Raw genomic sequence first — 12,575 nt, forward strand, 5'->3', positions numbered from 1 at the left:
TACATCAATGACAGATATTGCTGTCAATACACAATCAAAAACAAAATATGCACAACCGATGTGGAGGCTCTGTGCCTCAGCCTCAGGCCCTTTTATCTCCCAAGGGAGTTTGGCTGTGTGATTCTGTGTGTTTCATATGTGCCCCCCAGTGGCAATATGGCCCGAGAAGCTCATGCCATCTCTGACTGTGTTCATGAATGCCAACAGCAACATCTTGAGGCACCAGTCATAATGCTTGGGGACCTTAACCGGTGTAGCCTCAAGAGAGAGCAATGCCAGGCTTTGAACAAGTGGTAAATTGTAGCACAAGGGCGAACAACATTCTGGACAAGTGTTACACAAACATTAAAAACTCCTATGCCTCACGTGCCAAGCCCCCAATCGCAAACTCTGACCACAATGCTGTTCACCTCCTCCCTGTCTACAAAACCAAGCTGAAAAGCAGCAGACCTGTGGAGAAAGACACTGAAGGGCAGCTACCTCTGCACAGACTGGGAGGTTTTCATGAGGAGAGCATTGACCACACAGTCACAGTTACCACTGACTACATGAATCTTTGCGAGTAACACCCACAAAAACAGTTAAGATGTACCCAAACAGCAAACCCTACATTAAAGGGGGCATCATAAAGGTGCTAAAGGAGAAGAAAAAAGCGTTCAAAAACAGCGACAAGGGCGAGATGAAGAGGATTCAGAATCAACTGAACAGCATGATCTGGGAGGGGAAGCGGGCACACAGGCAAAAGCTGGAGGGAGCTTTCACATCAGCTAACCCAAAACTAGCCTGGCAAACTATGAAAAACATGGCCGGCATGGCAGCCCCCCGAAAACCCCTTCACGCGGAGAACAAACTCATCTTTGCAAATGAGCTCAACACCTTCTATAAGAGATTTGACACAGACATTCATTCACACGACTACACATCAGTGCTAAAGACCATACCAATCTCGGATGCTGACAATATCACCATCACACCTGAGCAGGTGACTAAGGTGTTCAAACGCCTAATCCCATGGAAGGCCAGTGGGCCTGACAATGTTAGCCCTTACCTCTTGAAGGCCTTTGCAGAGGAGCTTGGCCCAGCCTGGCAGACCATTTTCCAGTTGTCACTGGACTCCCATTTAGTACCAGCAGCATGGAAAACCTCTCATGTAATACCCATCCCAAAAAAATCCTGCCCCAAAGAGCACAATGACTACCGGCCTGTGGCTCTAACACCTGTGCTGATGAAGTCAATGGAAAGAGTGGTGATCCAACACCTTCTGCCCCCTGTGGAGAGAAAGCTAGACTCATACCAGTTTGCCTACAGGAATGGGCGGAGCACAGAGGATGCTGTAGCAACACTCTCTCACCTCATCCTCAAGCACCTGGACCAACCAAAGACCTTCGCCAGAGCCCTCTTCATTGACTTCTCCTCAGCCTTCAACACTATTAAACCACATATACTACTGGACAAAATGCAACAGCTGGACATAAATCCACGCATCACGCACTGGTACCACTCGTTCCTGACTGACAGAACTCAGCTGGTGAAGGTCAACAATACCCTCTCTGCCCCTGTAACCACCAACATAGGAGCACCTCAGGGCTGTGTGAGTTCACCAGTACCTTTCATTGTGTACATAAACGACTGTACCACCACAACCAAAAAAACCATCACATCATAAAATTCTCTGATGACACTGTTCTGCTTGCATTGATGACTGGCAACAACGACACTCCATCATACCTGGACAGTGTGAACAATCTGGTGCAGTGGTGCAACAGGAACCGACTGGCCCTGAATGTGTCAAAGACAGAGGAGGTGATTTTTGATCCCAGATCCATTGCAGACCACACCCCAGTAACTATCCACAACAACCCCATCCAGCAGGTGGGGTCATACAAATACCTATGGGTACAGGTGGATCACCCTGAGCTGGTCTGTCCATGTGGACTTTGTATGCTCAAAGGTACAACAGTGCATGTATTTCCTGCGCAGACTAAGGTCATTCGGGGCTTGCTGGGAAATACTGTACCTGTTTTACTGCTCCACCATCCAGAGCGTCATACAGTACTGCAGCAGGGTGTGGTACAATAATGTCACAGTGCAGGCGAAATCCAGGTTAACAAGCCTGCTGAGGCTGGCCGCCAAGGTCATCGGAAAACCCATCACCCAGGGTTTCCTTGAGAGCCAGACCTCAGCCACTCTGCGCCTAGCAGGAAAAATTACCACAGACCCCTCCCACATCCTTCACCCAGAGTACGAGTTGCTCCCATCGGGGAGGCGGTTCAGACTTACACGTTGCAAATTAAACAGGTTGAAAAACTAATTTGTGCCACACTCCACCAGCCTCCTAAACAGTCATTGGGGATGATAAATGGACTTTGTGGCTAGGGGGGGGAGACTGTCAGGGGCTGTAGGGTTGGAGGGGAGATGATCAACTCCGAGATCATCCCCAGTAAATATGCTGCGCTCTTGTGCATAACTGTCTGTCCATATCCATATACTATATCTTTTATGTATTTTAACCCTGTATGTTATGTGTATATTGTATGTCCAAGCACTTTATGTACGCAAAGACAAACACCTGTGCACACAGACAATAAAGTTATCTAATCTAATCTAATCTATGCTGTATGCTACTGTCATTCCAGTCGCTGTGCTTTCCTTCATCCCTCCTCCACCCATCACCACCAGTGTACGGGCTCCAGAGGAACTCCTCAGGGGGACATCCTAATTCCTATGTCCGTCCCGGATGTACTCCTCCAACATGTCATGAATAAGGTTTTTCATGTGAGCATTCATCCTAGTCTCTCCTGATTGAACTCCTTGATGAACACTGTAATGGGGTTCATCAGTTCCTTGTAGCTACAATAGTCAGATACGATCTGTGGTATCTCTATAGTATCTCACCTAACTCAAAGTCTAAAGCTGCTATATAACAGTTACAATAAATATTTAATTTAAACAAAAAAATACTAAATTGGACATATACACTTGCATTAGTTTTTACAAAAATATAAGACAGTTTTTTATTTAATTTATATAGATATATATATATTAGACCTTGACATCTCCCTTGGGGTTTGTTCATCCATCACTGAATGTGTTTGGATTCTGAACTAGAGCAAGGTATTCTCATTAAAAATAGCTACGCTCTCAGCACACCTCTCATCGCTATTCCTTCCAACTGTCTGGTTTGTGTGTGTGTGTGTATATGTGTGTGTGTGCATTTGTGTCCAGACTGCGCAGCACCGCTGCTGTTCTGTCATAATCGGTGTGTGTATGAGTGTGTGCGTTGTGGAGCGTGCCACCGCATCTGGTTGTAATTTTTTTTTTTTTTTTTTACTAGCAAGGGCTTGTTTACAGTCTCCTTGCAGTAATACTGAATAGGAGAGAGGAAGGGAGGAACGAGAACATGGGGGAGTTGATGGGGGAGTGTGTGTGTGTGTGTGTGTGTGATAACTAACAAACTTCACTACTTCTTCTACTCACACCAGGCCTTGCTCTTGTCTTGCCAATAAAAAGTTTGGTGTTTATTTCTGTACCTAGCACCTCATTATGGTTTTGCTACTTTCCTTGTTGAAGATATATTCATTTCCCAGGGACACAGGAATATTTTTACATATTCTACTGTCTTGTTGCTGTTTTATCCCTTGTACTTCTAACGTCAGCGCTGATGAATAAACTGCAGTGAATTTAAGCTTTAAGCTGGATAAAAGTGTCTGCCTGAAACGTTAAATGTAAATATTGAGACAAAGATGAGGCAATGAAAGAGCAGGGGGAACGACAAAGGGAGAGGAGAATTAAAATTTAGAGGAACAGTGGAGAAGGTGGTCATGAATGAAAGAAGGAGTGGAAAAAGGCAGGGGAGGAGAGTTAAAGTAAAAAAGGATAAAAGGAGAGCTTTGAATTGAGTGGAGAGTCGAGGGTCGGTTACTGGCAATGACAAAGAACAAAGCTGCTTGCTGTTTAAATTTTTAAAAGCTTACTGGAATTCCTTGTGTCTGCTGATCTGAGCTGGGAAGTGGAAAACACATGGCCGCTGAGTGTGTTTTGCTGTTTGTCAGCACTCCGGCATGTGTGTGTGTGTGTGTTTGTGAGGTTTGTGAGGTGCAAATGGGGGTCATTGCTGTGTATGCTGTGTTGAGCTTTGTTTTGCAGTACATGCTGTGTGCATCAACTTCCTGAATGTACAGTAAGACTTTCATGTGTGCCTGCTTACTGACTGATTTTGAGTGTGTGTGTGTGTGTGTATGTGTGTAAGTTTCTGTGCCTGCTTGCTGTCCACCTAGTATGAGTGTAATGTGTGATCATCCATTGCAGGCTGATGCTGAGAGCTGTCAGCTTAATTTAGCCCCTAACTGTTTGTGCTTATTAGCCAGCTACACAACACTGACTGCATAACAGAGTGTGGCGGATACAGTGGAGTGGGAAGTGAGCGATTTGTTCAAATTTAAAAAGGAACTCCCCAGAGGCTGACTTTTTAGTTAGGAAACAATTGTTTTGGTTTGGATTTCATGAGTTTTAGTGTTTTTAATCGTTATATGAATCAAAATATCCATATTTTAGTTGTTAGTTCCAATATATATAGTGGTGACCTTTTAACATATCTGAATATATTTTAGATATATTTTTGTTATCTTTATGAGACCTTAATTTGAATGTTTTTAGGCTTAGGGTTAATTAGGGGTTAGGTTTGAAAGGGGCTATCCTGAGGACTCTCCCCGCAGCGTCCGTCGACTCAGCAGTTAGAGAGCCAAAGGCCAGGATCAGACCAACCGCTGTCACTCAAAGGTGAGGGTTAGGGTTCCATCAATGTTGGATCAGGTTAGAGTTAGGTTGGATCATGGTTAAAGTGTTGGGAAAAGAATATTATTTGAATGTTGAAGCATAGCAACACAAAGAGTGTGTGTGGATGCAGGATGGGTGTGTTCTGCGTGCGTTTAGTCTGGTTCAGCATGTGATCGCTGTGTTTCCAGGCTTCCCGGGAGCTGCGGGGAGTCAGTCTGAAACACTGACATCAGATATTCTTCAGAAGGTCTGACTGCTCATTTCCTTCCCTTCCTTGACCTCTAATGCACCGGCTCTGATCGATTCCCTCCGTAGAGCTTTTCATACCACAAATTATTTGCCTGCGGTTATCCCTGGGTTAAGATTCCCCCTGCAGTTGGATCACTCCCAACTTTACCTCAAGGCTCCAGAATAAACTTGGCTCTCAGTTTTCAGGGTTATTCAATGAAAGGCGAGTGAGTCGAGGCTGCTGCCAGGGTGAAACAGTAACATTTATAGTTTACTCCTGTACATGGTCTTGGGATGCGTGTGGGAGCAAGAGGGGAAAAGACAGCAAATATGAAAAAAATCTCTTTATTTACAATTCATCATACAAAACACTGCTTTTTGTGTTAAGAAACATGCGTGATATAAAAATCCCCTTTTCAGAGTACTGTTGGCCTATTCATCTTTGACATATGCATTTAATATTACAACCTTAACAAATTTCCCCATACAATTAATTGTACTAATTCTACATAAATACGCACTCCTGAATTAGTCGTTAACCAACTTCTTTCACCCTGTTATGCAAGCATTTATAAATAACATCCTATGAGCAAGTCATTTCTGGAATCAAAGCATGACAAGGCCTGGAAATAAGCCCTGGTAATTAGTATCATATGCCACTTAAAGTGACAATGCACATAGAGACTGTAAAAGATTATGACACACACACACGCACCCCGCATCACTTAGCACGTTCCACACTACCACAGAATTCCTCGGCTTACAGGAAAAGCTTGCTCATGAGGGCATGTGAGCATGTTATTTAAACAGTGTGCAGACAGACTGACCAATGTGAGCGTAGTCAAGTGGATTCACCTCATCAGTGTACTCAAGTTTACCTAAAATTTGTACAATCAGTGTACAACATCTCAAGATTTGGTTCTTGAGACCTGTTATGGTTTCAAACTAGCATCCTGATGCATCGCAAGTGGCAGTGTATCTCACTCTCACTTGCCCACTTACAGATAAACACTACACTCTGCAGAAATATAGAGGAGCTCAAGAAGTGCCCTAACCTGTTAGTTGCTGCTAACCAGTGGTGTTTTGAGAAGACATTTGGAAAAGTGTGTAATGGTGCGTGTCTATGGAATATCAAGGATTATGCATAAGAAGCAAGCAGTCAAAATTGTAGATAAACTCATTATTTGACTATACTTTTCTTCAGTCGTCATTTTCTTCATTCTTATTCATTGTATAGGCTCTAATGCAGTCAGTAATTTTCATAATAGCTCATATAATATGTTGCAGTCAGAATGCTGTTGTGCTGCATCACCAGAAGCACAGGAGGAGAAACAAGTGTGTTGATTTATAGATACTGTTTGCACTATTTGAAATCTGCGTTCATAATTTATAGGTGGTCAACAAATGGAGAGAAACTGGCACGTGTAACGTCTGGGCACAAGGGAGAGAGCTGCTGCTGCTGCTACAGAGCTGGAGTCCATATTACAGAGCTGCCTACAGTAGATCTTCACTAAAAACAGAATGTTTCCTTAAAGGAATAGTTCACCCAAAAATGAAAATTCAGTCATTACCTAGTTACCCCCATGCCAGTAGAAAAGTTTTGTTTATTTGTTTATTTGTAAGGGACAAGTACAGAGAAACATTGACAGTTGCAGAAGCAGTGTCCGATGTACTGTACGCGTGTATATAGCCGAAGCTAATTTCCAACACCAGTCCCTTGATGGGCATTGATGGGTCAAGCAATCATTAAAATTACGTTGCAGTTTAAAATCAGTGCATATATTAATAGATAGCATTGATAGTTCAAGCAATCAAGTGCATATAGTAATAAAACAAGAGCAGCAACCATCCATGACAACACACAAAAAACATACAGACAAATAAAACAAAACAAAACAAACCACACAACAAAGAAAACCAAACCAAACCAAAAACAAAACAAAGAAAAGAAAACACAAAACATGTTTTACCAAATAAAACCAAACAAGACAAATAAAACCAAACAAACAAATCACAAAACATTTTTAGCATGAACTCAAATACACAAATAATGACTAGCTGGTATCATGATTACAGTTCTGGCCAAGTTTTAACCAGGACTTGACTGTTGTAGAAAACGTTTTAAAATCCTGAATCTGCTTTGAACTGGCAGGTAGGGAATTCCAGAGGGTTGTGCCTTTAATTGAGAATGCAGTTTGTGCAAAGGATTGATTTATGCATTGAATGCATAAATGATCAAGCTGTATGAAATAGTAAGCAATGTCTGATTTGCCTAAAGGTTTGAAGAGTGGCCCTAACAGTTCTACCTAGGTATTTATGTGTTTGTCAAACCTTAGCTGGGGGTCCAAAACTATTCCAAGATACTTACACTCCTGTACTGCCCCTAGTTCATTATCTTTTATCCTCACTTTAAAAGTGTTTGTGATTGGGAGCTTTCTGTTTGAGAAGTACATAGAGACAGTTTTTTTTTAACATTCAGTGTTAGGCAGTCAAGCCAGTGTGCCACCTTGCCCAAGCAGTCAAGTTAGTTTGGCTGCAGCAATAGTAGGTGTTTTTGCCGCCACAAATAAAACTGTATCATCAGCATACATTTGTAGCCCAATTCCTGTGCAACACTCAGAGATGTCATTGATATATAAACTAAACAGCAAAGGTCCAAGAACTGATCCTTGTGGAATGCCCATTTTACTTTCATGGCATTCAGATTTAGACTGACCAATGATGACTTGTTGACTCCTGTTTCGTAAATAAGAATTAAACCATGTTTTTGCTTGAGAAGAGAAATTGAATTTAGTTAATTTGGACAGCAGGATATCATGATTGACAGTATCAAATGCTTTTTTGAGGTCTAGAAAGACTGCACCAACTACACTCCCCCTATCCAAAAAGCTCTTGATATTTTCAAGCAGATAGCAATTAGCTAGTTCCCTTGAATGCTTGGGTCTGAAGCCACATTGATTTGAATGGAAGAAATTATTATCCTCCAAGTATGTCATTAATTGTTGTGCTACAACCTTTTCTAAGACTTTAGAAAAAATTGGAAGTATGGAAATTGGCCTGTAATTTGTAGCCAGGTTAGCTGCACCTGACTTGAGAATGGGGGTAATCAGAGCGGTTTTCCAGTGATCAGGGAATCTTTCTGTAGCTATAGACAAGTTTATGAGTTTGGTTAATGGTTCTGCAAGAGTGGATGAGTGTCTCTTCAAGAATGCTGTGTCTAGATTAAAGACATCTTTAGCATGTGAATTAGACAGATTGGAAATGATTTTGTGTACTGTATCCTGATTGATCATTTTGATATAGAAAGAGCTGTCTGAATCTGTTGTTGTATCATTCTCTAGCTGAACTGAGAGGTTTAGGGTTGACACATTCCCCTTGGCGTTTTCATTCAGCCCAGTAAAGTACTGTGCTTTTGCAGCACGCATTTCTTTGACCACCTTGTTTTTAAGAGATTTAAAAGTTATGGAGCTTTAGCGAAGGTTCAGTCAGGAAGGCTATCTTTTCCATGCGTATGCTGTAGTTTTACTTCTCATTCCATACTGCCATTCACATCTCTCACGCATGCTCACTCATTATTTCCTTGCTGTCTTTTCCCGGGCTGTCAACTGAGATATCAGCTGTTCACATCAGCTGGTCACATCTATCCAATAGCACAGCGACACACCTCCATTGTTAGCCTATCATTTTGCTGCTGTCTTTTTAAATATGTTTCTCTCTCCGCTGTAGTCCATCCATGCTGCTGTTATGCGCACCCCTCCACCTCCCCGTCTGTGCCCAGTCTTTTTCAGATTCATCAGCTTCATCAGCTTCATCAGCTTCTTCACTCATCAGCCTCACCAGCTATCAGTTTCAGCAGAGTCATCAGCCTCCACCACCACCAGTGTCTGGACTCCACAGGGGGATTTATCTTGCTGCTGCTCAGGGCTGGTGCCCCTCGATTACAAAATCTCCCTGTAGAGTCTAAGCGCCAAAGACTCTTGTTAAGTCTTAATTTTCACTATATCATCTGTTATACTATTAAACAATTATCTTTACTTCATTCACTTGTCTCTCCTGATTGAAATGATGTCAGTGTTACTTTTTGATTTCAAGCAGATTTTTAGGGCCTGATCTCTCTTTTTCATTAGAACCCAAATTTCCTTTGTCAACCAAGGCAGTTAATTTGTCCTGGGTTTTGTTTTCCAAATCTGTGTATACTTCTCCATAATGTTTTTGACTGTGCCCATGATGTTACTGCAGCAATTATTCAGATCATCAGAATTTAATATGTCTTCCCAGTTAATTTGCTGAAATTCAGTTTGAAGTTGTGCCCAGTTGCGTTTTGGAATGCCTTTTATTGTCGCTGAATTACTGAATTACTAAATCGGGTAAAGTTTGTTAGTCCATACCAATTTAATTAGTAATACCAATTACTTTGTATTTAATGGTCAAATTCAATAGGTGAGCACCCATATTAATGGTAATGTTGATAATAATAATGAAAAAAGCCATAATATGTGCCATTTTAACTATAAAAGCTGCATGTATTACACAGAACGGAGACTAAAGTGGACATCAAACATTAATATGGATGCTGACTTTTTGAATTTGACCATTAAGAACAGTATTTCTACTTATTTAAAATCTTGTGCTTTTATTTTGAAGGCTAAACGGCCAAACCGGAAGTCTTGTTTCTGGTAATTGGAGCTAGTCTTACCTATCGAGGGCGGGGTGCACGCAAACGTGACGTATTTTAAAAACAACAGGTAGAGTGGTGATTTCAGCTAAATAATGGTGTAAATGTTTTCAAGTCACTTTGGGATCTGTTGGCTTCAAGAGACTTGGATCATGCTGGAAGAGCTGCACGGAGCCATTTTATGATTTTCAGTTATTTTTTTGAAGACTGAAGACAGGTCTCCTGCAGCTTCAGTTGTTTTGGAGAAAGCTGCAATGTGCTTCTTCAGGACTGTTGTATGGACTAACAAACCTTTCCTGATTTTCTACTGGCATGGGGGTGAGTAGGTAATGACTGAATCTTATTTTTTGGGTGAACTATTCCTTTAAGATATAACACTAACTGGTGGGCATCAAAAAAGACCCATATTCCCTCTTGTGGTATAATTTCAGATGTTGTAAATGTTATTTTATTGTCTTCAATGAGGTGCTGTCATCGTTCTTGTGCAACACACATAAGTATTTACTGATAGACAGGTGGATACGCAGTTTGACTCGTTTTCTAAATCTTGGTCTTTACTAGTCCTCAAGTTTTCTCACTTCATCCATTCTTCCCTCCATCTATCCGTACTAGGCTCTCCTCTCCTCCACCCTTACTCCATCATCCATCCATCCATCCATCCATCCTTAATTTGTCCTCAAAGCCTTGCAGAGCGAGGGCTTGTTTATGAGTTCTCTCCCATTCATCTTTCCATTTCTCGGTCCACTCCTCCATCATCCCTCCTTCCTTTACTTGTCCTCAAGGCCCAGTGAAATGACTTAGTTCTCTCAAAGACATTTCCACCATCATCCATCTACTCCTCCCTCGATCCCTCAATCCATCCACCCATCCACTGTCCCCTCCCCCCCTCCGTCCTTCATTTGTCCTGAAAGCCCAGCAGAATGAGTGTCTGCTGGAAAGCCGTCTCCTCCACAAACCTCGCATCCACGTTCTCCTGCTCCTCAAAGGGGTTCAGAGCTGAAACACACACACACACACACACACACACACACACACACAGGAGAGAAAGAGAGAGCTATACTGTGACACAACATATATAAAAATAAAACACAAGACTCAGCTAGACACACACACACACCCTGCCTTGCTCCTCCACGGTGGAAAGTACAGTATCTTGACCCAAGATGAGGTGCACAAGCACACACACACACACACACACACACACACACAAATACACACTTTCTGTCTTGATACTCCACTTTAAAGAGCTCTATATCTTAACTAGGCAGGACACACACACACACACACACACACACACACACACACACACACACACATACAAATACACACTTTCCGTCTTGATACTCCACTTTAAAGAGCTCTATATCTTAACTAGGCAGGACACACACACACACATACACAAACTCGGGTCTGAAGCCTGGCTTGTCTCTGCCTGTGAATGCAAATCCCTGGAGAGGAAGGAGACACAAAAAACACAACTGTTGACTTGGAAGTTTGTGGAACATGACGTCATGAGCCAAACCCTGCATTCACACCGCAGAAAGTCTAGAAACTAGTCGCCTGAACTCGCCTGTTCGCACAACTTTAGCAGAATGAGCTGTAGTTGGTCTATTTGGCAGGGATCATTGTTTCAACACTTATAAAGGAGGCCAATGGAGAAACTTAGCCGAAAGCTGGATTTCTTTTTACTTTTGAGTAACACTCATCTCTTTATGTAAATCCACATTATGTTGGTGAGGTGTTAACGGCTACAAAGACTCACTGTCCTACCTTAGGCATTCGATTGTGTATTCAGAAGGATTTTAGGTGCGTGTGTCTATTTTTTCCCTGTGGATTTGGTGTTATACTGCTGCATTATTTGCTAGTCTGCGGTGCGCTGTGTGTGTGTGTGTGTGTGAGAGAGAGAGTGTGTGTGTACATGTCTCTGTGTGTGTGAGTGCATGTTACCTTGTTTTTGTTGTGTTTCTCCAGCAGAGTCTGGACATAATCTCTGGAGATTGAAGCTGAACTGACTGGATGGTACCACAGCTGGTGGATCTTCTGTTCCATAGGCTACACACACACACACACACACACACACACACACACACACACACACACACACACACAGGCAAGAGAGACTACATTTTAGGCAATTAGCTGTTGCTCTTAAAGATCCTCCCTGGAGCATCTGAACATCTGTCGCTTTCTATTTTTCCAACTAGAATTCAGGACCATTATTGAGGACCTGGGGATTCCAGAGAAGCATCATTTTTCAGTGTTGACAAATGCACACCACGGTAATAAATAACACATAAGCAGATACACACACGCACACACACACACACGTTACAGGTGTCAGTCACGCTGGCGAGGACACACAGCTTTTCCTCAAGGCTACTTTCTATCCAGCCTCAAACGCACTACCAAGTGGATAGTGAGCTGCTGAATGTAATCCAGGATAGTTTTCTGTCAGAGGAGTGAGTTGAATCCCCTTTCCATTAAACAGGAAGAAACAGGGTCAAACACACACAGACATACAAACATGGCCGGCCATTCAGTTCTCCAAGTCATTAATAACAGATTTTTACACACAACTTGACATGCACGATGACAGCTAAAATGATTTTCCCGGATTATTCGCTTAGATATTTTGATCACGATTATTAGTCGTGATGACTGGGGGAACAAAACTGGCAGCCGTTCTAAATGAATGAGGATCATTAACTGTGGGAATTAAATTTTGCGATTGTACGCAAGTAACTGTGCAGCCTTACACACAACTACACAATATAGTGCGCTTGCAGAATAAACCGAGGTCCAGGCATTCTCCTGACTCAGCGAGCTGAGGAACATAGCATGTACTTACAACCTCTCAGCTTCAAATCTCACTCACAATCTCCATCACATGGCAAAG

The sequence above is a fragment of the Centroberyx affinis genome, unplaced genomic scaffold, assembly GCF_046629955.1.
Source record: "Centroberyx affinis isolate AG114_WGS23_722 - 3 ecotype Tasmania unplaced genomic scaffold, CSIRO-AGI_Caff_v1 ptg000879l_1, whole genome shotgun sequence".
Classification (NCBI taxonomy): Eukaryota; Metazoa; Chordata; class Actinopteri; order Beryciformes; family Berycidae; genus Centroberyx; species Centroberyx affinis.